The 27,170-nt window shown below is 45.8% G+C and overlaps 1 protein-coding gene and 1 pseudogene across 1 annotated transcript in view; both read left to right on the top strand.

The window, feature by feature from the left end:
* Positions 1-27,170, top strand: part of LOC126094153 (transcription initiation factor TFIID subunit 13) — a 427,001-nt gene that overhangs the window by 214,119 nt on the left and 185,712 nt on the right. The window lies entirely within an intron of this gene.
* Positions 7,629-7,746, top strand: LOC126102220 (5S ribosomal RNA; annotated as a pseudogene).

Here is a 27,170-nt window from a genome sequence, read left to right as displayed (position 1 = left end):
AGTACCTCCAAAGTTTCAGAAGACAACCGCACGAATATTGCAAGACATACAGAAAAATTACACATGTCAATGGATGAAGCTTCTGTCTAAGTTTCGATTCACACGAGGCGCCGCATTGTAGTTGCAGAGAGTACCACTCGGGGGCCAGGCCTGTCAGAAACACAGAAAAAACATCATCCACTCGGGCATTACCGCGTCGAATTAGTTCGCGCCTGCAGACAGGCAACCCACTGAACACAACTCCAAAGCGGGCTGCTATCGCGGCTTCCAGCGATATTCGTGTCAGCAACCTCAGCGACATGCACGTACCTCTTGACATTTGACACGTCAGAAACGGTGTCCATACCGAGAGCCTGTAACGTGAGTCAATACTTGGGCAAATGCGCTATCCAGTGATGTGAGTATTATCTGTATGACTTGTAATTTTCGCTCAGTTGCCGTCTGAAACTTTGGAAGTATTTATAAATAGCACTGTATATTTGAGCGGAGGAGTCCTCTGTGCTCTCGAGGATGACAAATGCATTTCAGAGTTTTCTTTCTAGTCTCAACTCTGTTTTAATAGGCGTATTACGCTAGCATTTACATTTTTGTGATTAACGTGAAATGAACAGAAGCAGACTTACATTCGGCTAAATAGTATCTGTTCTGCTTCCATACCAAAAGCTGACAGGAAAATGAAAGAAAGACGAATAGTCTTCCAGAACAAAACTGTGTAATGGAAGAATGGTGAAATAGGTAGAGTGCACGTACTGAAGTACATTTTGTACCGAGCTTAAATGGTATCTATAGCTTAAAAACATCTACATAAAATTACTTGAGACTGAAGCTCATTATTATATGCTTTGTTTTCTTTCGTCATCCTTTAGTCAGTTAGGTTACTTAAGATTACAACTTACGCTCTTTTCCGAAATTTCGTAATAAAAATGTAATTGCTTTTTAGCCTAACGTTGCTACACACCCACAATATGGCCTATTGGCGTGTCGGGGGGGGGGGGGGGGGGGGGCGGAGAAAATCACAGGTCTCCTTCTAGTCGCAGAGTTCACTTTTTCGTTTCGTTCCTACGATGCGTTGAAGGTAGTAATTGTCTAACCTGTACAAAAGTACGAGTGCTAAAACTCACTAGCTAGTTTTTGAGTGTTCCATCCTTCTGACTGTCTACGGGACTTCGGCCATTCATTTACGCAATAAATTGAAACAACTGCAGCCGTCGTTTTGATGTTATTTTATATATTGCAAGGATTTTTAAAATTCATGCTGGAACGTTGAGTTGTCCTTTACTTTGCACATTTCACTACTACTACCGGTCAATGACCATTATCAAGCTTATCTGGCATAAACGGCAGGAAAGTTATATCATAATTTGAAGAAAAGTATACGCGATTTCAGTCTTTCTCGGCGTATTCCACTGATGAATTCTTCTCGGGTTATCAGCCGAGTGGTGGCGTCGTCTTGTCGCAACGTTTCAATGAGTTTCGTACCCATCATCTTCGCTTGAAGAAAAGTAATTTGCTGTTTTGAGCCCACCATAATACGTAAAAATCTTTCACAATAATAACTGCATATATTAGTTTTCGTCTAGAAGCAAGTCCACGGCAGTCGATGTGGACTATTGCACACAGTTATTATCGTGAAAAATTATTACGTGCTATGGCGAACTCAAAAGAGAAAGTTACTTTTGTTCAAATTATGGTATAACATTCCTGCCGTTTACGCCAGCTAAGCTTGATAATGGTCATTGACCAAAACTAGTAGCAAATTGCGAGAAGTAAAGGATAGCTGAAGATTCCACCATAAATTTTAATAATTATTTGGCTGCTGAATATCCCCACCTGCAAACATACATAAATACTGCAACGAGTTTCGATGACTCAATACACCATCTTCAGGCCTTAACTGACGCTGAGGGAGTGAATACCAATCGCATACACGGTCCAATCAGTGGCCAACATCTGTGAACTGACTACTGTAGAAAACTTGAAGAACGATTATGTGTCTGCTGTAGGCATATCTGTCCGTCGCTGGCATAGAAGACCGCAAACCTTCTTTCCTTCCAGTCTGGGCAAGCTGTGCAGTGACAAGAGTACATGTAACGCTTACTGGGACAGGGTAAACGCTAGCTACAATGAAGTCGATAATTAGATTGTAATATTGGCATTTTAATTTGATGTCCCCCACAACTGACAAAATTTACAAAAAAAAAAAAAAGTGAATTTCTTTGTCCACCCACACACTCCTGAGTATGGCACATTGACAATTTGGAATTACGCGCCCCTATTACCGGCAGCTACGTTGATAAATGCTCGGCACCTCGCAAGGATAACTACCAGATCAAGAATATTAGGTAACCCAAGATGTCATTAGATCGCCGGGAAAGCCTGAAGAGTTACATTAGGTAAGTTGTTGGAAGTGGTTAAACGGTGGTGAAAATCTCGCTTCTGAGCATACAAAGAGCTCTAACCGTAGAAAGCTGCACGGAACACGCGTTGGTGCAGTGCTACGATACAGACCACAGATCTCCCTTCGAAGACGATGACCAAGACGCCGTCTCCAAGTCCGTACCGCTCGATGGCTGAAGGCGAAGTCCATCCACAATTATCTCGTCTCCCACGCTTACGAAAACGCGGCAGAAGAATACTCAGTTTCGGCCAATGTCGAACTCTCTATCATCGTCGAAATCCCTCCACTGAGGTCTACCCAATGATCGAGTAGGTCATAACGCTCCTAGGCAAACGAAATTCCCGTCTTCGCCAAATGTTGCCCAGCACAGGTGGCTCCGGATGCCGGGCTATCCCCAAAAGCTTCGTATTGTCCCGCGTTTCCGGTGACCGCTACCTGCCGCCCACGGCGGCCCGGCGAGCTACGGCCATCTGCACACTTTACATTCCACAATTCTCAACTTCCGACGCTTTTCACCAACGCTTTAAGTTAGTGGTTCAATCATGCAGACATGCAGGGAGTACTGCTCGAGAGTGCCTCATATTGATCATAATTCAATAGAGTCATGATCTGTTGCCCTTGCCAGTCCCTTTATTATTAATACTAATGTTGGTAAGCTAACGTGTAAGTGCCCATGTCCTGGCACCTTACACTGCAACCATCAACTACCTAATGACTAGACAGTCAGTTGGCAGTTGATGGTTTACACCCCCTCGGCACCAGTTAAAGCCTGAAGATGGTGTATTGAGTCACCGAAACTCGTTGCAATATAATAACATCAAAACGATGGCAGCAGGTGTTTCATTTTATTACAGCCTAGAGCTGACATTGAGAATAGGGCAGTCGCCTTAAAATTTCTTGGTCCGATGAGCTCGGTTGCATGTGTCAATGACTGGGGCGCAATTAGGTGTTGGGGACCCGTGAGCAGCTCGGGTGACCTCTGTAAAGGGCCGCCCCAGCCGCCTCCCCTCGGCCAGCGCTATCAGTAAATTACACCCACCTGCGTAGCTGGGAATTCCGTGTGGGGAGTGCAGTAAGTAACGCCGTCAACGCCTGCCGCGGAGCCAGTAAATGGACTGACGGCTGGGGCGCCTCCCTCCCTCCGCGGCGCGTGGGCGTCGGCCCTCGGACGGCCGCCGGCCTTACACTTGGCGTCGAAGGCATCGATCGCCGCCGCGGCGGTGGTCGTGGTCTTCAGTGACGGGCGGCACGCGACGCGTAAGCGGGCGTCCCGCCAGCGCCTGCCCGCTCGAAATAACGCCGCGGCCGCTCCAGCCGCAGTTTTGTCTACTTTTAGACTCCAGCGCCTTCCCCGCGTTCGCCTAATGCCGAAATTCCGCCTCTCCGGCCAACAGCCGTGTTTTGTTCGCCTCGAGACAGCGACGCAGCAGCTACCGCTACGATTTGTAGAAGGCCTCGTGTTTTATCCGACAGCCTTCCGTGTACAGCGTATTGACAAATGAAATACGCTCCAGGCAGTTGTGCCTTGGAATGACAGCGTGGTCACCTGGCGAAATATCGCTCGTTGTTGACAATGTCGCACGGCTGCATTACTACCGATGATATTTTTAACAATATCGGGTATCCAATATATGGAAACAGGAAATACACTACTAGCCATTAAAATTGCTACACCACGAAGATGACATGCTACACGCGCGAAATTTAACCGTCAGAAAGAAGATGCTGTGATAAGCAAATGATTAGCTTTTCAGCGCATTCACACAAGGCTGGCGCCGGTGGCGACACCTACAACGTGCTGACATGAGGAAAGTTTCCAACCGATTTCTCATACACAAACAGCAGTTGACCGGAGTTGATAGTGAAGCGTTGTGATGTCTCGTGTAAGAAGCAGAAATGCCCACCATCACGTTTCCGACTTTGATAAAGGTCGGATTGTAGCCTATCGGGATTGCGGTTTATCGTATCGCGACATTGCTGCTCGCGTTGGTCGAGATCCAATGACTGTTGGCAGAATATGGAATCGGTGGATTCAGGAGCGTAATACGGAACGCCGTGCTGGATCCCAACGGCCTCGTATCACTAGCAGACGAGATGACAGGCATCTTATCCGCGTGGCTGTAACGGATCGTGCAGCCACGTCTCGATCCGTGAGTCAACAGATGGGGACGTTTGCAAGGCAACAACCATTTGCTCGAACAGTTCGACGACGTTTGCAGCAGCATAGAATATCAGCTCGGAGGCCGTGGGTGCGGTTACCCTTGACGCTGCATCACAGACAGGAGCGCCTGCGATGGTGTGCTCAACGACGAACCTGGGTGCACGAATGGCAAAACGTCATTTTTTTCGGATGAATCCAGGTTTTGTTTACACCATCATGATGGTCGCATCCGTGTTTGGCGACATCCCGGTGAACGCTCATTGGAAGCGAGTATCGTCATCGCCATACTGGCGTATGACCCGGCGTGATGGTATGGGGTGCGATTGGTTACACGTCTCGGTCACCTCTTGTTCTCATTGACGGCACTTTGAACAGTGGACGTTACATTTCAGATGTGCTTCGACCCGTGGCTCTACCCTTCAGCCGGCCGCGGTGGCCGAGCGGTTCTAGGCGCTTCAGTCCGGAACGGCGCGACTGCTACGGTCGCAGGTTCGAATCGATGTCCTTAGATTAGTTAGGGTTAAGTAGTTCTAAGTTCTAGGGGACTGATGACCTCGATGTTAAGTCCCATAGTGCTCAGAACCATTTGAACCATTTTTCTACCCTTCATTCGATCCCTGCGAAACCCTACATTTCAGCAGGATAATGCACGACCGCATGTTGCAGGTCCTGATCAGGCCTTTCTGGATACAGAAAATGTTCGACTGCTGCCCTGGCCAGCACATTCTCCAGATCTCTCACCAACTGAAAACGTCTGGTCAATGGTGGCCGAGCAACTGGCTCGTCACAATGCGCCAGTCACTACTCTTGATGAACTGTGGTATCGTGTTGAAGCTGCATGGGCAGCTGTACCTGTACACGCCATCCAAGCTCTGTTTGACTCAATGCCCAGGCGTATGAAGGCCGTTATTACGGCCAGAGGTGGTTGTTCTGGGTACTGATTTCTCAGGACCTATGCATCCAAATTGCGTGAAAATGTAATCACATGTCAGTTCTAGTATAATATATTTGTCCAATGAATACCCGTTCATCATCTGCATTTCTTCTTGGTGTAGCAATTTTAATGGCCAGTAGTGTATCGTTATAGGCCCTCGATATGTCGGAAAACGTATCGACGTATCAAGATATCGACGAAAAAACTGTCAATGTACTTGCCTTTAAAAATGTCGCCTGCACATCGTAAATGTACTGCTGGTTTTAGAACTGTATATTCAACTATTGATTTATTATCAAATATTCTGTATATCAAAAAGCTAGCAGCCTGCTTATCTGCTTCAGAGTAAGAATTGAAAGGAAAACGATGCACGTTCACGCTTGGCGATAACCACTTTGCTAACAATGGTAAATGTGTGTACGTGGCACAATAAAAGGTGACCGATAGTTCCATCGTTCGGTTTCGTCACCTATCGGACTTGTCCGGTGCACTTCATGTCGACATCCCTATTTTTTCGTGTCTGCCAACACCAGTGGCCAAACAGTGCCGATGTGAAGAAACAGCATCTAGTTGCGTTAAAAATTGTTTTTTAACGCCACTGGTGTGCTATTTCTTCACATCAGAAATCTTGTTATTCCACACACATCGCCACCGCCACCCTCCCAGTGCAACCGAACTTCTCCTTTCTTTTGTGCCACATGTACTTGCTTCACACAGCCAAAGTGAAAGACTGGACGTGATGAAACTCAACAAGTATTAAGACTCCTTCACACAGTGAAAGTAAAATTACGTTCTACTACAATTTCAAAAGAACAACTTCAAATATTTACCGAACATTCCGGAAAAAAAGGTGAAACAAAGATATTGGCACTCGATAATGCCATTTTGATATCGATATATCGTGGGGAAAATGTCGCCGACACACACACACACACACACACACACACACACACACACACATGGTGGTCCATTTATCGTGACCGGGCCAAATATCTCACGAAATAAGCGTCACACACACATATGGTGGTCCATTTATCGTGACCGGGCCAAATATCTCACGAAATAAGCGTCAAACGAAAAAACTACAAAGAACGAAATTTGTCTACCTTGAAGGGGGAAACCAGATGGCGCTATGGTTGGCCCGCTAGAAGGCGCTGCCATAGATCAAAGTGGGACCACTTTTTTCGCTTTGGCCCGGTCACTGTCAATGGACCACCCTATATATATATTCCTAGGCTGCCATTCCCATAAGTTATGTGAACTTTGTATACGCCAGGATAAACCCAGGTCTCAAAACTGCAGTACACATCTAAATTCTGATTTTTTCGTCGTGGCCACTTCGCGAGACATACTGGGTCGTAGCTGCTGAGCTTTTACGAGTAATATGATGTTCGCAGTGTCTCGGCATTTAAGAAAAGACTTAACCTTCGCTGCGAGACGTTCCTGCCTGGGAAATAGTAAGTAGCGTCGAACAGGCAGTCCGCGAGCTTCCAAATGAAACAGCGAGGGAAATACGGCGTGAAACGAACCCTATTCTCACGAAAGCAAACTTACCAGAAGCCAGTGTGACCAGGGCTGAGTGCAGTGGCCTGCGAGCACTAAGCAATGATGACACCTTTGTGGTACTTTCTGCTGACATGGGCAATGCAGCCGTGATTATGCAATTGTGGTACGAAGATCTGAGCGCTACTGGACAAAGAGACTCACCGGTAACTTCCACGCGATCGGACATATCTGAACTACTCAAGCGCTCTACGGTGCAAGGCAGTGAGGTCAAGACTCTTCTCTCACGCACACTAGACCACCTACTGTTTAAGCTTTATCGAAGAGCTACAAGGAAGGAACACCATCCAGCCTCATCGTATACACCGGTCGTTCAACAATACGGAAGCTGGCGAAGTACTTGGCCAATCGCCTCGCCCTACACGTGGGCTCTGCGAACATCGTATAAAAAACTCAGCTCATTTTATCACTCCAATTAAACGTATCTGACTTACTCAGGATCACATTACGGTTAGTTCTGATGTCGTGGCTCTGTTTACGAGTGTTCCTATCAAAGATTCTTTGGACTTAGTGTCCCAGTTCCTTGTAAGAGGCGTGGTCCAACTATATAGGCCCACTCTTACGTCTTCTTGGCCAACGGCCATGCCGCAGTGGTAACACCGGTTCCCGTCAGATCACAGAAGTTAAGCGCTGTCGGGCTGGGATAGCACTTGGATGGGTGACCATCCGGTCTGCCGAGCGCTGTTGGCAAGCGGGGTGCATTCAGCTCTTGTGAGGCAAACTGAGGAACTACTTGATTGAGAAGCAGCGGCTCCGGTCTCGTAAACTGGCATACGGCCGGGAGAGCGGTGTGCTGACCACATGCCCCTCCATATCTGCATCCGATAACGCCTGAGGGCTAAGGATGACACGGCGACCGGTTGGTACCATTGGGCCTTCATGGCCTGTTCGGACGGAGTTACGTCTCCTTATTTTCTGCACAACGGCAGTCGTTACAAGACAGGTGACTGCCACTGGAGTGTGTCTAGCATCTCTGTAACGATCTCGAACTTACTAAACACTCCCGTAATGAAACGTGCCGCTCTTCGTTGGACTTTTCTCCCTCTCTTCTGTTAATCATACCTGGTAAGGGTGATGAACAATACTGAAGAATCGCTCCGATAACTGTTTGTAAGCCACTTCTTTCGGGGACGAAGAATATCAGCCAGGCATCTGCTATAGCTACAGTATTTCTTTTATGGTCATTCCAATTTTGGGCTCTAGTCTTAGGCGTTTTGCGATTGTTAGTGTTCCCAGTGACTTCTCACCAATCGCGCAATCTAAAGATAATGGATCCTTTCGCCTATTTACATGCTTTAAGTTACATTTATATACGTTCAGAGTCACCTGCCAATCCCTGCGCCAATCATCTATCCTCTGCTCGTCTTTCTGCATTTCACTGTATTCTTCTGCGTTACAATCTTCCTATTCAGCTTCCGACGTTATACACCGGCTCATTTATGTATCATTTATATGTTAACACAAGTTTACAAGCCCACAATGTATTTATGAGATAAAATAAATTATCAAAAAGTTCAGTCAGACATGACATTGCAGTCCTGTCGGACACGGCGAAAGAACTTGGAACAGCAGTTAACCCTACAGTAGCCGCGTGAATTTCCTGTAAAATTATTGTTCGCATAGTTTACAACTGTCCCCCATTAGTGTTTTCAATGTTCTTTTAACAACAATGAAACAAAATATGATAAATATCCTCATAATGATGTAAGATTGACTTAATTACTCAACTCCACACATGAACGCGCTGTAAATGTATTATATCCAAACGTAACCTATTTTAACAAAAACAAACAAAAGTGAATTTATATTGCAGTAAAAATGATTAATAAGGGTAGTTTGTGAACGAAACACTGCAATACCTGTACATGAGCCTCGTTAATACAACAGTTAAACGTATATTTCCAAAATTACTTTCTGGCACCCGTATTATTTCAGTCCGCACTGTCCATACAATTGACAGTAATTTCCTTCAAATGATGAGGGCAGGTCCATTTATCGCACCTAACACACCACTTACATGTTTATTTGTCCCGCGATCTACCACACTTGTAAGGTCTTAACCTTTTTCCCCTCCCTTCCTCTTGCGGCCTGTTTACAGTCTTTCATTCCAAGCAGAGGAAATCCACGCCTCCTGATCTCCTTAGGAACCTGTGGTGCTTGACATCTCCCTTCTGTTTGAGGCTTTACCAGTTCCAATGCAATATTGGTTAGGAAAGTAGTTCTCTTCAGTGCTTAATCTTCATTTTTATTGATTTACACACTGAAAAATGAACAACTTACCCATCGAAAAAGAAACGGGAATGGTAACACCAGTAGTCGCGTGGGTGACAATTGTCAACAAGAGCACAAAATGTGGTTTAACTTATTTTTATACTCCCTAACAATAGTCAATTTCAAACAACTATCGTGAAATGCTGACACACAAAGCGGAACTCGAAGCTATACAAATTCACTCCTGTGAACAACCCGCGTGGGTGACAACATAACAAAAAGAAAATCACCCGCGCGACTACTCAAGGTTTAAACGGAACGGATAGTATCTTGAAAACAAGTTACAAGATGAGCATCATCATCATCATCATCATCATCATCATCATTTAAGACTGATTATGCCTTTCAGCGTTCAGTCTGGAGCATAGTCCCCCTTATACAGTTCCTCCATGATCCCCTATTCAGTGCTAACATTGGTGCCTCTTCTGATGTTAAACCTATTACTTCAAAATCATTCTTAATCGAATCCAGGTACCTTCTCCTCGGTCTGCCCCGACTCCTCCTACCCTCTACTGCTGAATCCATGAGTCTCTTGGGTAACCTTGCTTCTCCCATGCGTGTAACATGACCCCACCATCTAAGCCTGTTCGCCCTGACTGCTACATCTATAGAGTTCATTCCCAGTTTTACTTTGATTTCCTCATTGTGGACACCCTCCTGCCATTGTTCCCATCTACTAGTACCTGCAATCATCCTAGTTACTTTCATATCCGTAACCTCAACCTTGTTGATAAGGTAACCTGAATCCACCCAGCTTTCGCTCCCATACAACAAAGTTGGTCGAAAGATTGAACGGTGCACAGATAACTTAGTCTTGGTACTGACTTCCTTCTTGCAGAAGAGAGTAGATCGTAGCTGAGCGCTCACTGCATTAGCTTTGCTACACCTCGCTTCCAGTTCTTTCACTATGTTGCCATCCTGTGAGAATATGCATCCTAAGTACTTGAAACCGTTCACCTGTTCTAACTTTGTTCCTCCTATTTGGCACTCAATCCGTTTATATTTCTTTCCCACTGACATTACTTTCGTTTTGGAGATGCTAATCTTCATACCATAGTCCTTACATTTCTGATCTAGCTCTGAAATATTACTTTGCATCAACAAAAGTAAAACGAAGCTAATGGAACGCAGTCCAATTAAATCAGGCTATGCTGAGTTTACGAGATTAGGTAATAAGTAGATGAGATTAGTTATTTGAGCAGCAAAATAACTGATGATGATCAAAATATAAAGGATATACAATGCCATCTTGCAATAGAAATTTATTAACCAACCCGAAACAGAACCGAGCACTAATGAACACAAGTTTGAGGGCGAAGGGTAAAATGGGCGTTACTGTTGACTACAACAAGCTCTGTGGATCAAGTTTGTTTCTAAATGAGACATATAGTGCATACCGTCAACATGTGCAACGTTTTCCAGATCCTTTCAGTGCAATATCGCTATGAGGAGTAAGAAATCTAACGAGATGCAATTACGAGTACTCTGGAACGAGTCACCGGCGACCACGGGTCCCTCGTTCAAAAATCCTCAGTAAATACTACAGAACAACATCCGAAACGTTATCTGTGAAACTGGGATTCGTCATTTATTATAGTTACGCTACACCGTCTGCAGCAGGCTATTACGATCAGTGAGAGTCACATATTTTGGGATGCCTACGTAAATCTAGTCTTCAGCGCCGAGTAAGTTAGGATTGCTATTCACTGGAAGAATTCTAAGAAAGTAATGCCCATCATCGGCAGAGGACTTTTGTCCAACACTTTAAATAACAACAACATTTGAACATTTGACTATTGCATTTGGTATCTTTCGCTAAAACTCTCTCTTTGTGTGTATGTGTGTGTGTGTGTGTGTGTGTGTGTGTGTGTGTGTGTGTGTGTGTGTTCCCACAGTCTCTGACGCAAGAATCGGACATTGCGCCACAAACCCGATGACAGTGATACCAATTCGTGGCCAGGGTTCAACAGGCAGCAGTTAACCTCGATACAATACGGAATCACTAGCACACATCGAGTCGGACACGGAATTCTCGCCTTCCCTGACGAATACTGCTGAAGACATTTCAAACATTACCCAGTTTCATTACTTTCTTGTATGGGGAATATCGCATGGCTACCGTTTAATACTGTGTGGTCTAGTCTGCACAAATGAAGTGTCATAATTGTCACTCTGCTAGCACGAGTGGAGGAATCTGCGAATTTTATCGAAAACAAATACTTCTGCCTCGTTACTACGTGAGATACACGCATTCGATAACGATGTTGATCGTGCGTATCTTACATTTCTGCAGCAAATGAACTTTTTCATGAATTTTACAACGCCTCGTTATTTACAGTATTGAAGAGCATTAAAACATTTATTTCCCTGGTTACTGCATATGTACGTTTTATTTATAATTTGTCCAAATAATTCATCGTCATTTTAGTCTTTTCTTAGCTCTGTGTTAAAGTTATTTGAGCACATAATTTTGCTTTTATTTACTGACAAGCTCAACGGTTAATGTTACACACACACACACACACACACACACACACACACACACACAGAGAGAGTGAGTGAGTGAGTGAGTGAGAGAGAGAGAGAGAGAGAGAGAGAGAAAGAGAGAGAGAGAGAGAGAGGAGAGAGGGTTGCTCCTAATTCCGTATCTAAGGTGGTGACCGGCATTTTGTTTCTCTTTAATACTGTACTATACCTACATGTCTTCCATACGACAGATGTTCGTCATTGTTGGCAACCTGCTAAACTTGCAGCGGAGTTATATCCGCAAAATATTTTATATAGTGATTGTTTGCTTAAGTTTAACACCTTCGCCAACACATGAACAGCTTAAGTATTAATGAAAACAATTACAATAACGTATAACTTGAAAACACAACGATGGCGTGACCAACTGGTCGAAAAAATTTAAGTCATTATCGAACGGTTTCTTCCGTCCCTGGACAAGAGCAATGTATGAAATTTGAAGATCATTTGTGTTTTTATACGTATGAAGGGGGAATTTAAATAAAATTAGAATTAATAGAATTTGAAGGCAACATCCTTCACACTATCGCCTCCTGGAGGCTAGAGCTTACGAAGCTTTGTATAACTTCGTGGACACAGTTTGTTAGCTAATGCCCCGAGTAGGTGTAGGTTTTTAATATTCACACTGAACCTTGTTTTGCAAGTTCGAACTTTCATAAATATTAAATTTTTAATCTTTTGAAGCTTGATGTTATATAACAAGCGTCTCTCTCTTTTAACGTCCCGTTAATTTTAATTGTAGGTATGTGATCATGGCAGGAATAAAGAAATTTATCAAGCGATCTGGGAGCTTTTTCACAGAATTATTCATAATGATGGCGGACTGATGTAGGTGATGTAGGAAAGTAATTTCCTTTATTAATAACAAGCGCAAGGGCTAGAGATTCGCTACTTACTCGCGACACCTGTGACTAAAATCAAGCATACGCCGAAACACGAAAACAGTTTTTGTTTTTAGTTGCAGAGCTGAAAGTGACGTCACTTTGATAACGCAGTATACTGTGTGGATTCGTCACTGGTGCAATCAGAGCGTCTAAACGAGGCATGGAATCAAAGAGGGCATGAATAATGCGTACCTGAACAATCTATCCCCGAGCTGTTCGTGCGCGAGTCTACAAAACCGTTAACAATAATTGTTGGAGAATCTTCCTCTTTCAAGGAAGCAGTAGAAAGAACCCGTTGTTCTTCGGAATCAGGTGTCGCCTACCTTGCCACATGTGACTGGGCATTCCTGCAGAGTGGAATAGTCTGCAGGGAGAACTAAGTCGGCTCCTAAACTTCTCTCATGTAGCGATTGCTGTCCACTCTGTGCTCCGTATCTAGAAGTGAAGATCGCAAGTTTTATCCATTGACGACCCAAATATTTACAGTGTCTGTTTCGTGATATGCCGCACAAAAATGCACACTAAGACTGCGGTTGCCATGGTAACAAAAAGATGGCAGAGTACGAACTTCCTGGCATCTTAAAACTGTGTGCCGGACTCGAGCTCAGTCGGCAGAGCACTAGCCCGCGAGAGGCAAAGATTTTACAATATGTTAAGAGTCCGTTCCCGCACACAGTTTTAACCTGCCAGAAAGTTTCAAAGCAGCGCACACTCCGCTACAATGTGAACATCTATTCTGGAGGGAAGATTGGAATTTACTGTCCCGTCGACGCCCAGGTCATTACAGTCCGATTAAAACCAGTTAGCATTCGACGGCTAGGAGCCGGACTTCTACAGCAAGCCGGGATAAATTCTAGTGTCCGATACCACCCGTCGGCTTTGACGAATGACGTCATACGTAAGGCAAAGATGCTGCAATAGACCATCTATGAATGGAACGGATCATACTCTTAAACAAACGAAAGTAGCATGTCAAAACAATAAATTTAACGCGACTATTATTTACGCGCGAGGTTCATTTAAACGAGTTGAAGATGACTGAAATAAATAAGAACACGAGAGCAATTACAAGTGCATATATTATATTTTCCACACGTACTGCAAAAACGATCTAAATAACGAACCGTCGAATAGTTGGAATCGGTAACTAGAAGCAACCTATGTATGAGGTCATTTCTAGTTACCGATTCCAATATTACTGTTTGTTTCGCAAAAGTCTTATAACATATCAGAAACGTGCTTAAAAAAATTATCTTGTCAGTGAACTACAGAATACGACTAGCAAAAACAGACATAATGTCTTATGGGATAACAGCAATCAGTGATTTTATAATGTTACTTAAAATCCGTCTTGATTACAAATTTTTTATTCATATGACCGGTTTCGGTTCATTCAGAACCATCTTCAGATCTGATATTTCAGTTACAGTCCACTTTTATGTGACGTAGCATGTGAAAGTTGCTGGATTTGGACGGGTTACTCCTGTAACTGAAATATCAGATCTAAAGATGGTTCTGAATGAACCGAAACCGGTCATATGAATAAAAAATTTGCAATCAAGACGGATTTTAAGTAACAGAATACGACTAGACTTTCAAAAGATGAAAATCTTTACACACATTACTGCACACGCAAAGAAATAAAACGCAAAAATGACCAAACCTTGCAACCGATAACTATAATACACCGAATTCACACCAGCTATAGTAGCTGCTTCGTTCATGACAGATTTGCAAGAATTTTCATAGCAAAAACAGTAGGTTAGCATGACAATTACGTCTAAATTCAGCCTAGATCTTTCGAACCGCGTCCTCCTGCGTATGGATCTCCATATGTTATTTTTTCTGCACCTCCACATGAATTCGTCGGAAGTGCGTCAAAACCATATAATTTCCACAGACACTCCACTTGCAAAATTTAGCAATGACGCCCAATGACTGCAAAAATTTTATAGTTGATTTACGGTCACTCATTTTCTGAAGCAGAATTTCGCAGTAAAAACAACTGACTCATTCATAACGAACAGCGTCAGAAATCAAGACCTTATAAATCACTACTACTTATAAACCACGACTACTTTCATTAACAAAAGATGCCGAAAACAATTTACGAGATGAAAACAAAACAATCTACATCGAATTTTTAATATACACGCGTAACGAGGAAATCCAGAGTAATAATTTAACGTTCATCGACAGCAATCTGCGGTAGAAACAAAATAACATCTCACATTACGTCATTGGTCAAAACCGACGAGTGGTATCGGACACTAGAATTGATCCGCAAGCCGTACAGCAATGGGCACTATCAGCTCCCAAAGTGAACTGCACCTACCAGATCTCAGTGAGCCGCTGAAGTAGCACATTCGTGCAACGTACACTTTCACGTACATTACGATGCGCTGTGAAAGTAGTAGACGGACGTAGGGGAGGCAAGACGCTGATACTATACAGCTTGAATTTCAAAACTTTTACGTGATTTTTGTGTGAGATATAGACTTCAAAGCGAGTTACTGTCGCCGTACTGAGTGAGACGCTGTGGCAACCTCTTGCAGGCAATATTTGTCACGATAATATCACAACTTTGACTTATAAACGTCAGATGCCAAATAATTCGACTATAGACTCGGAGAGATGCCACAATTTGTTACGCAATGTACGTACCAGTCTCACACAGTGCTTGTGCATGAAAGTGCGGATACACGGTGTTTCGCAGTTTCTATTACAGACTTGTAGGAACTGTAGAGCAGTCTTAGTAGATACATTTTTTATAAGAAACCAACCTACCGTTTGGATACAAAATTAGTTTGAAAACTTGACCACTTTCAAATCCTCCGCTTCACGGTACGCACACAGGCTGAGAAGAGGGCGCCGTCGCCTGTCGCTATTGTAATTATGATGTCACATACCATTTTCGTCTGACCGCAACAACGGCTGCTGTAAACTGGTTGTTCACAGGTAGGAGGGTCGGCTGTAGTGTTCCACGGAAGGCCAGTACTCTCGCCTTTGAAGAAGACGTCCTTAGCAACGCGGGAGAGAATCCGACGGCGAGTACTTGAAACATTGCTCCCATGACGCGGGCTCCTGTAAAGCACACACGTTAGAGCTCTTTGTCTCTGCTGTGTGCGTATCGTGAAGCGAGAGATTTGAAAATTATCCAATCTTCAAATATATAGGCTATATCACATCCACACGGCACATTTCTGGTCATGGGTCCCTTATCAGAACTTCATCTATTAACTCTCCTCTACAACCCCTGGAAGCCTATAATAAGGATTGTGAAACACCCTGTGTACTTGCCGCCGTCTCTGCACCTGCTGTTGCTTTTTCCGGCGAGCACAAAGGCGAGCGCTCACGTCTCATGTGGACGGCATTGTCGCGTGCTCATCTTAAATGTCTGCCGCCTTGACGAGCAGTGTGGTTCACAGCATGTCCAGGTGGGGCTCTACGTGTCACTTTGTTCCCTGGACAGATCACGAGACGCTCGCGAGAAAACAGCTGGCGAGTGTGTACGCGCCTTAAAATGCGTGGATCCGCGGCGAGGACTGCCGGTAGAGCAACACGGCCTGCCGCTACGCCTGGAAAGCCAGTAGCCGCGTCCGGCACCTGTTTGTTGATTCCGCTCTACGCAGGAAACGGCCGCAATTCCGTTAACAATGGCAGTTACCATGGCTACGTCAGGTGCCGGATGCCACCCGCTGTCGACTCATTCTCTCTCTCTCTCTCTCTCCGGGCCACTGACCTTTCCAAGTGGAGCGGCAACGTTATGCAAGCCACAAAACTGGATCTTGTACTAATGGAAATGACCATGTGGAAAGACACATCTTTATATTGCTCTGCCTAGCTAGTTCCGCGTTACACTAAATAAATAGAAGTAAGATGTTTTAGAGAAAGGCAGAACAGAACCTACACTGGTCAGCCAGAACATTAGACCGCTGACCCACTGTCGACATAAACCTGCCCAGGCGGTAGCAGCGTCCTTGGCGAGAAATGACTGCTAGTCAGACAGGCGCACGGTAGATGTAGCATCAGTAAACGTGTTTCTGACCGAGGGCAGTTTGCTATGGCCCGAAGTTCGGCCTGAGCAGTTCGGAAGCTGCACGACTTATCCGCTGCTCGAGGAGTGCTCTGGTGAGCGTCTTCAACACGTGGCGAAACCATCTTGAAACCATCGTGTAGTTGGACGACCACCTCTCATCACAGATGTCGGACGTCGTAGGCTGGACGCACCGGCAGAACAGGGCAGGTGGCGAGCTGTGGCGGAACTAACATCAGACTTTAATGCTGGGTAGAGTACAAGTGCGTCCGAACACAAAGTGCACCGAAGACTCCTAATGATGCACATCAAATGAATTCGCAATTGCGAATAAGGACTGTAGAACAGAACGACAACAATGAAAAGCTGTACCGGACCGGGACTCGAACCTGGATTTCCCGTTTATCGGGGGCGGTCACCTTACCATTTGGCCATCCGTGCACGATTCACGGCCAGACTCAAACTCCCATATGGCGTCAACCATGCGTCTACGGCCTGTATTCGTATATCCATTAAGTATATTGTACTTGAAAGTCGCTCGCCAGGTATGGGCAGATAAATATGACGTTGGCGCAGTGGCAGGGCGTTGTTTGGTCTGATGAATCGCGATACCTTCTTCATCATGCCGATTGGGGGGGGGGGGGGGGTGAATCTGTCATCTTCCAGCCGATTACCTCCTTGACACCAGTACTGCGGGACGGAGAGAAGCTGGCGGTGGCTCCATTATGCTCTGGGGAATATTCACGTGAGCATCCATGTGTCCAGTGGAGCTCGTGTTAGGCACCAAGACGGCCAAGGAGTATCGTACACTGGTTGCAGCCCACATACATTCCTTTACGACGATCATGTTTTCCGACGGCAGTGCCATTTCCCAAGGTAATACGCATGCCCCAAGGCCAGGAATGTGATGGAGTGGTTTGAGGAACACAGTGGCGAGTTCCACTTGATGCGCCCCCCCCCCCCGCCGCCCCCCCCCCCAACACGCCAGATCTGAACCCCATCGACCATGTGTGTGATGTGATTTAACGCGATGTCAGAGTTCATCGCCGTCCCTCTCCGGAATTTACGGAAATCAGGCGACTTGCGTATGGAAATGTGGTGCCACCTCCGTTATCCGTGCCAAAGGTGGACATACCCGCTGTTTGGTATGTGATCGTAGTGTTCTGGCTGATCAGTGTACAGAGCCATGGATGTTGGCGAACATCGCTCGGATCAGTATCTGTGATTACTTACTTTTACGATTCCATATACTACATTTCTGTCAACTACAGGAACTTTAATATCAAAGAAAGTACATTATATCCGCATTGTATTAGCTTTTGGTGCCACAGCCTGCACTGAGAAATTATAGCACGACGAAAACAACTGGGCACCCTCAATTAAAAGCTCATGCTCTTTTAAAATACGGAGGAAAGGTACAGCACTTTCAAAAGAAATGTGCTGGTTGACATTCTGAAAATGATCGTTACTGTTTATTGGTACGCTTTGTACGACTGTGCGCGGATAACATAATTACAAAGACAGGGTTACTATCTGCAGTTTCATATTTGTGGAGGCGACTTTTCCTCGTCCTTAATGTGTGTCGTGTAGTTCAAATGGCTCTGAGCACTATGGGACTTAACATCTGAGGTCATCAGTCCCCTAGAACTCAGAACTACTTAAACCTAACTAACCTAAGGACATCACACACATCCATGCCCGAGGCAGGAGTCGAACCTGCGACCGTAGCGGTCGCGCGGTTGCAGACTGAAGCGCCTAGAACCATTAGGCCACCAGCGGCCGGCTGTGTCGTATAGTAATGGAATCATGTGGAAAAAGGCCGTCGAATAGTAAATAATGTAGAACTGTAGAACGCAGTGTTTCGCAACGAGACTCTTAGACAAGTTCTCGGTTCTATCGTCGAGAATGATTTGTCATCAGTCTTGAGTGGTTGTTTTAGCATGGCCAAAAATGGCTCTGAGCACTATGAGACTTTACTGCTGAGGTCATCAGTCCCCTAGAACTTAGAACTAATTAAACATAACTAACCTAAGGACATCACACACATCCATGCCCGAGTCAGGATTCGAACCTGCGACCGTAGCGGTCGCGCGGTTCCAGACTGTAGCGCCTAGAACCGCTCGGCCACCCCTGGCCAAAAATGCACGACTGCTACGGCACGGCATCATGACGTAAGTCGGTCACTACTACATTTAAAAGACCACCACGGAATAATTTACGGCAGGCAGGCAGCTGTTGAAGACCTGGCTAGGCAAGAAAAGAGAAATTTATATTCGACGAATGATAAACACTGCGAAGAGTCTTCAAGGGTCTAATCGCATAGCTGCAGTTTTTTAAAGATTATGACCGTACACGCTCGTTTCTATCACACTGTCCCAGCCATAAATTACTGAAAAAAAACTTTATATTACTCCGAAACGATAACAGATGACCCTTTGGTAACTTTCCTGCGTGTGAACGCTCCATTAGTTCCACGTCGTTTACAACGGCGCAGACAGAAATGCTGTCCCCTATCATCTCCGAGGCGATCGTTAGCCGAACGACAGAAATATCTCCTGTGTATTACCGAATAACGAGCAAGCGCTGCATTATGGCGTCTGCGTTTAAAAGAAAAGAGCGCAAAGTTGCTAGCTCCGTCTGCCAACGACAGAAATGCCCGGCTGCAATCTGTGTCGTTTGCTTATCTGCAAGGTCAGAGGCGACTGAGACACAAAAATAAAAACGTCGGCAAATGGGAGGGCCCTGACCTGGTGTGAACCATCGTCTCCGATATTAAGGACTGGGTCACTACAGTCCGGCTGAGTTCGATTGTAACAGAACTGTGTCAAGGGACTCTAAAACTGTGATGGTATACTCTGCTTCTTAACAGGGAATCAAACGTATTTTCGAGCTACGAATTCAGATAAAAAAATTAAACAATGTTTGCCAAGTTTGTTGTAAGAAACACCGTTTCACTAAGTGATGAGACTTATTTTCAATCGGAGGGAACAGAACTTACCACCGTGCGGGGTCGCCGTGCGGTCTATGCGTCTTGTCACGGTTCGCGCGGAGCCCCCCGTCGGAGGTTCGATTCCTCCCTCGGGCATGGGTGTGTGTGTGTGTGTTGTCCTTAGCGTACGTTAGTTTAAGTTAGATTAAGTAGTACGTAAGCCTAGGGACCGATGGCTTCAGCAGTTTGGTCCCATAGTCCTTAGCATAAATTTCCAAACAGAACTTACCCAGATATGAAATTAGAATTAATTTAATACCATCACCTGCCGACAGGCGTTGATATATATCATCGGGGACGGGTGAAAGTGTGTGCCCCGACCGGGACTCGAACCTGAGAACTCCTGCTTGCATGGCAAATGCTCCGTCCATCTGAGCCACCGAGGGCACAGAGGATAGCGCGACTGCGAGACCCACATTCTCACCTTGTATGTCCACACACTACATTCGCAGTGTCCCACCCCAACACACTCATTACTCGTGGAAGACATTCTTACCAAGTCCCGTAAGAGTTCGGGGAATATGTGTGCATCCGCACAGAAGAAGAAGGTCATGGCCGGTATTGCCAGAACTATAGACTTATATGGATATGGTGTCTGTTCTTTCGGACATGTCCGAAAAAAGCAGAAGAAATTGAACGACTACAGACAGGACGCTCATATTCACAGGACATGTACATTAATATGTTCAGCATGTTTCCTGTTGCCTAGTAGGGTCTGTCATGGGCCCTCATAAGTTGTTCCATGCGTCATGGCGTCGATGCCTATAAGGCGCGAATGGCTTCCTGTGGTACAGCCATCCATGTTGCATTCACCTGCTTCCAAAGTTCATCTGTGGCGGTTGGCACAGAAGAATAAGGACAGCTTGAACGTCTAGAGATAGGACCTTCGTATTCACAGTTCATCTACATTACCACGTTCTGCAGAAACGATTAGCATTTTAATCAACCCAGTTAAGCTTGTGTCCTGTAGCCTACTAGGCACAGGGTCCGCCATGACCTGATAACTTCATCCATGCGTGATGGCATCGATGGGCAGAAGGCGCAGATGGCGTCCTTTGGTATAGCCATCCATGCTGCATTCACCTGGTTCCCAAGTTCATCTGTGGTGGTTGGCATCGTGTCACAGCGCTGCACCCGTCGTTTCGCCATATCCCAAACAATTTCGATTGACGATAAGTCTTGCGATCTGGAGGGCCAGGGCACAAGACTGACACCCTGTGCCGCCAAGAAAGCGCACGTTCGTGCAGCAACATGTGGTCGTGCACTATCTTGCTGAAAAATGGCGTCTGGAGTGTTGTGCAGAAAGGCTATGGCTACGGGTCCCAGGATGTCATTCACGTAAGTCACAATGGTCACAGTGCCATGGACACGCACCAGATGGGATTTGTGGTTGTAACCCATAGCACCCCACGCTATAAGGCCTTAAATTGGACTTGCCTCTCTACCTGCTTGCGGCGAACCAAAATGCGACCATAATTTTCAAACAAACAGAACCTGTATTCTTCCGAAAACATCGTCTAATTCCATTTCTATTCCCAGTGACGTCTTTCTACACAACATTGCCGTCTAGCATTTCTGTACATTCGTCAAAAGTAGGCGCAGAAGTGGACGACGCGTATGCAACCCATGCCGTAATAAACGGCGACGGACTGTCACCTCTGGTAGTTTACGATGCGTTACACAGTTCCAATGTTGTGCCAGAGCCAATAAGGACGCAAATCTGTCCCGCAATGCCATTCGGATGAAGTGGCGATCTTCTCGAAGGGTGGCCTGGGTGGTGCAACCAGATTAATCTTGTTGTGTGCCACGGCCTTCCGTTAACCATTCTGCACACACCCGTTACACAGTCGAAACTCTTCGCCCCCACACTAGCAGCAATTTCCCGGGTGGATGCGTCACATTCTCTCATGCAAATAATGCGCCCTCTTTGAAACTCACTATACGGTTCGCACATGTATCTGCGAGGCATCCTGCACTACTTCTGAAGTCACACTGATCCATTACCTTCGATTTTTAGCGACAAGGAGAGACACAGGCACGTTTTACCGGTAGGTGGTGTTGCGCAGCGATATCGATGTTGACTTCGAACCCGCGAGCTGACGTCATTCAAATGCTAATCATTTCTGCAGAACATACTAATTTACATGTCCTGTGAATAAGAACTTCCTATCTCTAGCAGTTCAAGATATTCTGGTTTTTCTGAACATGAGTGTACGAGGCGTGTTTTTTAAATATGTCCCGTTTTTAAATTTAAAAAAAAAGGCGTGCTAAGATATGTCAATAATTTTATTTTTACATGAAAACCTGTATCTTAATCTACTTTTCTAAATAATTTCCGTCAGTATTGAGGCACTTGTCATAACGTTGTACCAGTTTTTGAATACCCTCCTCATAGAAGTCTTCCGCCTGACTTGTTAATCACTGCGTCACCACTGTTTTGCCTTCGTCATCGTTTTGAAGATGCTGACCGCTCAGGTGTTTCTTCAAGTGCAGGAACAGATGGTAGTCACTGGGCGCAAGATCGGGGCTGTACGGAGGATGATCTAGAGTTTCCCATTGAAAATATGTGATGAGATCTTTGGTCTGATTCGCCACATTGTCTAGCAGCAAAACGATGCCCTTGCTCAACTTGCCAAGTCTTTTGTTCTGAACTGAATGGCGCAGATTGTGCAATGTCTTACAGTAAGCTACTGCATTGATTATCTCACTATGAGGCAGAAATTCCACAAGCAATACTCCTTTTCTGTCCCAAAAAACTGTGCACATGATTTTCCGGGCAGAAATTGTTTGCTTAAACTTCACTTTTCTGGGTGAATCTGAATGCCGTCATTCCATGGAGTGTTGCTTTGATTATGGTGTGACGTAGGCCACCCATGTTTGATCGCCCGTAACAATTTGGCTTAAGAAATCATCACCGTCGTTGTGGTACCGCTCAAGGGAAGTCAATGCACTGTCCAAACGTTTGGTTTTGTGCACATCCGTCAACATTTTCGGTACCCAACGTGCGTACAATTTTCGGTAATTCAAGTGCTCTGTCACAGTGCCATACAAAGCACTACGAGAAACATTAGCAAAATCATGACGCAAGGAGGAAATCGTAAAGCGTCTGTTTTCTCTCACCTGATTGTCCACTTCCTGCACCAAACTTTCATTAACGACCGAAGGACGCTCACTCCGTTGTTCATCATGCACATTTGCGCGGCCATCTTTAAATGCTCTCACCCACTTTCTTACCATTCCATCACTCATAATGTTTTCCCCGTAAACTGCACAGATCTCACGATGAATATCGATCGCTTTTAGGCCTTTGGCACTAAGAAATCTTATAACAGCCCGTACTTCACAGTCGGCGGGACTCACGATTATTGGAGGCTTCTTAAACACTCGGTACACAATGTAAACAAGGAAGAATCAATTCAATTGTGTGTGAAATCTTATGGGACTTAACTGCTAAGGTCATCAGTCCCTAAGCTTACACACACACCCATTCCCGAGGGAGGATTCGAACCTCCGCCGGGACCAGCGGCACAGTCCATGACTGCAGCGCCCCAGACCGCTCGTCTAATCCCGCGATGCGAGGAAGAATCACACTGTAATGACGTCAGTGCGTAGATTAAGGTACAGGCTTTCATGTAAAAATAAAATTATTGAGATATCTTAGCACGTCTTTTTTTAATTTCAAAACGGCACTTACTTAAAAAATACGCCTCGTATTTTGCATTGGTGTGTGAAATTGAGTGCCCTAGTGAGTGAGAATCGATCAGAGTGCATCAGATTCCTAATTAATATTGTAGAATTTACAACGTAATGTTAAATATTTTACTGAAATTCATCTCAGTTTACTTTAGTAATGGCCTAATGGCCTCGATGTCGAGCGCGCTACAGCTACAAACCATACCACACTGAACAACTGCACGCCCAATGGACTCGCCTAAGATTTTTATTGCGAGCATTCGTCGCGCAGCGCGTGAACGCGATTGTATTTTCTGCAGCTGCGGGTAGTAAAACAGAGGCCGCTCTTTGTTTAAACAAAGTTACGCGGTGATGAGGGTTGCGCTTTTTGTGAGACGCCGGCCTTCCGCGCGTTTGTGGGGTCCGTGCGGCAGGCGCGTGGTAATAATTTCCACCCTCGGACGGCCGGTTATGTAGGAGGGCCCCGCCTTGAGTACGGCGCCTCCCACGGCCGGCAGACGCAGACCTTACCGCCGCCCACAGGGCCTACGAGGCTGCGGCGCCGAGCCGCGCCGCACCCAGACACTTGTCCGGTGCGTGCTCAGGTGTCCAACCGAAGGGCAGAGAAAACTTCCGCAGCAGGTGTCACTGGCTGCGCTAAATTACCGACGCCGATAAAAAAACCTGCGGCAGGCACAGTGACCTGACTAAGGTACTCGATAAAGAACTGTCTTGCACAATAGAAGTTGGGAAGATGCTGTTAGTGTGCCGCATCACTTCCTGAGAATGTATTAGGTCCTGCAAAAAACACGCCAGTTTTCATGTATCAAGTTATGAATACACTACTGGCCATTAAAATTGCTACACCACGAAGATGACGTGCTACAGACGCGAAATTTAACTGACAGGAAGAAGATGCTGTGATATGCAAATGATTAGCTTTTCAGAGGATTCACACAAGGTTGGCGCCGGTGGCGACACCTACAACGTGCTGACAGGAGGAAAGTTTCCAACCGATTTCTCATACACAAACAGCAGTTGACCGGCTTTGCCTGGTGAAACGTTGTGATGCCTCGTGCAAGGAGGAGAAATGCGTACCATCATGTTTCCCACTTTGATAAAGGTCGGATTGTAGCCTATCGCGATTGCGATTTAACGTATCGCGACGTTGCTGCTCGCGTTGGTCGAGATCCAATGACTGTTAGCAGAATATGGAATCGGTGGGTTCAGGAGCGTGATACGGAACGCCATGCTCGATCCCAACAGCCTCGTATCACTAGCGGTCGAGATGACAGGCATCTTATCCGCATGGCTGTAACGGATCGTGCAGCTACCTCTCGATCCCTGAGTCAACAGATGGGGACGTTTGCAAGACAACAACCATCTGCACGAACAGTTCGACGACGTTTGCAGCAGCATGGACTATCAGCTCGGAGACCGTGGCTGCGGTTACCCTTGACGCTGCATCACAGACAGGAGCGCTTGGAAGCGTGTATTCGTCATCGCCATACTGGCGTATCACCCGCCGTGATGGTATGGGGTACCACTGGTTATACGTCTCGGTCACCGCTTGTTCGCATTGACGGCACTTTGAACAGTGGACGTTACATTTCACATATGTTACGACCCGTGGCTCTACCCTTCATTCGATCCCTGCGAAACCCTACATTTCAGCAGGATAATGCACGACCGCATGTTGTAGATCCTGTACGGGCCTTTCTGGATACAGAAACTGTTCGACTGCTGCCCTGGCCAGCACATTCTCCAGATCTCTCACCAATTGAAAACGTTTGGTCAATGGTGGCCGAGCAACTGGTTCGTCACAATACGCCAGTCACTACTCTTGATGAACTGTGGTATCGTGTTGAAGCTGCATGGGCAGCTGTAACTGTACACGCCATCCAAGTTCTGTTTGACTCAATGCCCAGGCGTATCAAGGCCGTTATTACGGCCAGAGGTGGTTGTTCTGGGTACTGGTTTCTCAGGATCTATGCACCCAAATTGCGTGAAAATGTAATCACATGTCAGTTCTAGTATAATATATTTGTCCAATGAATGCCCGTTTATCATCTGCATTTCTTATTGGTGTGGCAACTTTAATGGCCAGTAGCGTTTTTCTCTTTTTGTTATGAAGCACATTAACAAAAATATAGAAACAAATTGAACACATCTTTCCATTTCAGGAATAGAAAACTATGTCTGGCACATGAATTTCCTCACTGAGTTGGCATAATACAGCTCTGTCTGTTAAATTCGCTTTGAGTGCCTGACAAAACTTACTTGCATTTCGCCAACAACACGGGGAATTTCCTCCTTTAACTCGCGGATGCTATTGGCTTTACTGAGATACACCGTCGCTTAAAACAGCGCCAAAGAAAATATCGTAAGGAGTAAAGTCACTGTCGTTGGTCACCATTACCCGAGATGAGGCGATCCGAAAACCGCTCGTAGAGTAACTGAATTGTTTCGTGGGAAGTGTGGCATAGTGGCACTACCCTACTGAAACCACAGATCTTGAAAGTCCATCAGCTGAACGGAGGACACAAAAATCTTATTGCACGGTACCTGATTCCATTACAGCTTGTTCTACCTCAACTGCAAAGAACCCGATAACGCCGGCCAACCAAAAGCAACAACAGAACTGGACGACGCTGTGGATGCAGCTCGCCAGATCTGAATCCGATCGAATATATCTGGGATGTGATCGAACGTGGTGTCAGAGCTCATCACCCCCTCCCCGGAACTTACAGAAATTAAGTGAATTCTGTATCTGCAGGTGTGGTGCCAGTCCCTCTGGCGAGGCGACCTATCAAGGCCTCATTGCTTCCGTGCCACAACGCATCGCCGCTGTTATTCGTGCCAAAGGTGGACATGCCGGCTATTAGGTAGGTGGTCACAATATTCTCGTTGACAGGCGTTTTTTACTTGAGAAATTATTTTTATATAGAAACATACTCGTCATCGGCTTGTTTCAGCTGCTACAGTAAGTGAATCGTATTAAGATGGTAATGGAGGTCATACCGGAGAATTCACCGTGTTCAACCATACACTGTGGCCAATTCTGGGCGAAAGTGAAGATCGGACTTCACTAGACCAATAGTCAACCGTCACGAAATAACGCAATGCTTTGCACAGATCGGCGAGAATTATGACCACTACCTGCTACCGACATAAACCCGTCCAGGCGATAGCAGCGTCACCTGGCGAGGAATGACACGCACGGTGCATGACGAGGGTCGTCCAATAAGTAATGCTCCACATTGTTTTAAAAAGCCATCAATACGAGGGTAATCCCAAAAGTAAGGTCTCCTACACTCCTGGAAATGGAAAAAAGAACACATTGACACCGGTGTGTCAGACCCACCATACTTGCTCCGGACACTGCGAGAGGGCTGTACAAGCAATGATCACACGCACGGCACAGCGGACACACCAGGAACCGCGGTGTTGGCCGTCGAATGGCGCTAGCTGCGCAGCATTTGTGCACCGCCGCCGTCAGTGTCAGCCAGTTTGCCGTGGCATACGGAGCTCCATCGCAGTCTTTAACACTGGTAGCATGCCGCGACAGCGTGGACGTGAACCGTATGTGCAGTTGACGGACTTTGAGCGAGGGCGTATAGTGGGCATGCGGGAGGCCGGGTGGACGTACCGCCGAATTGCTCAACACGTGGGGCGTGAGGTCTCCACAGTACATCGATGTTGTCGCCAGTGGTCGGCGGAAGGTGCACGTGCCCGT

Source organism: Schistocerca cancellata, chromosome 1, assembly GCF_023864275.1.
Source record: "Schistocerca cancellata isolate TAMUIC-IGC-003103 chromosome 1, iqSchCanc2.1, whole genome shotgun sequence".
Taxonomy (NCBI): Eukaryota; Metazoa; Arthropoda; class Insecta; order Orthoptera; family Acrididae; genus Schistocerca; species Schistocerca cancellata.
This window is presented reverse-complemented; position numbering and strand designations above follow the sequence as displayed.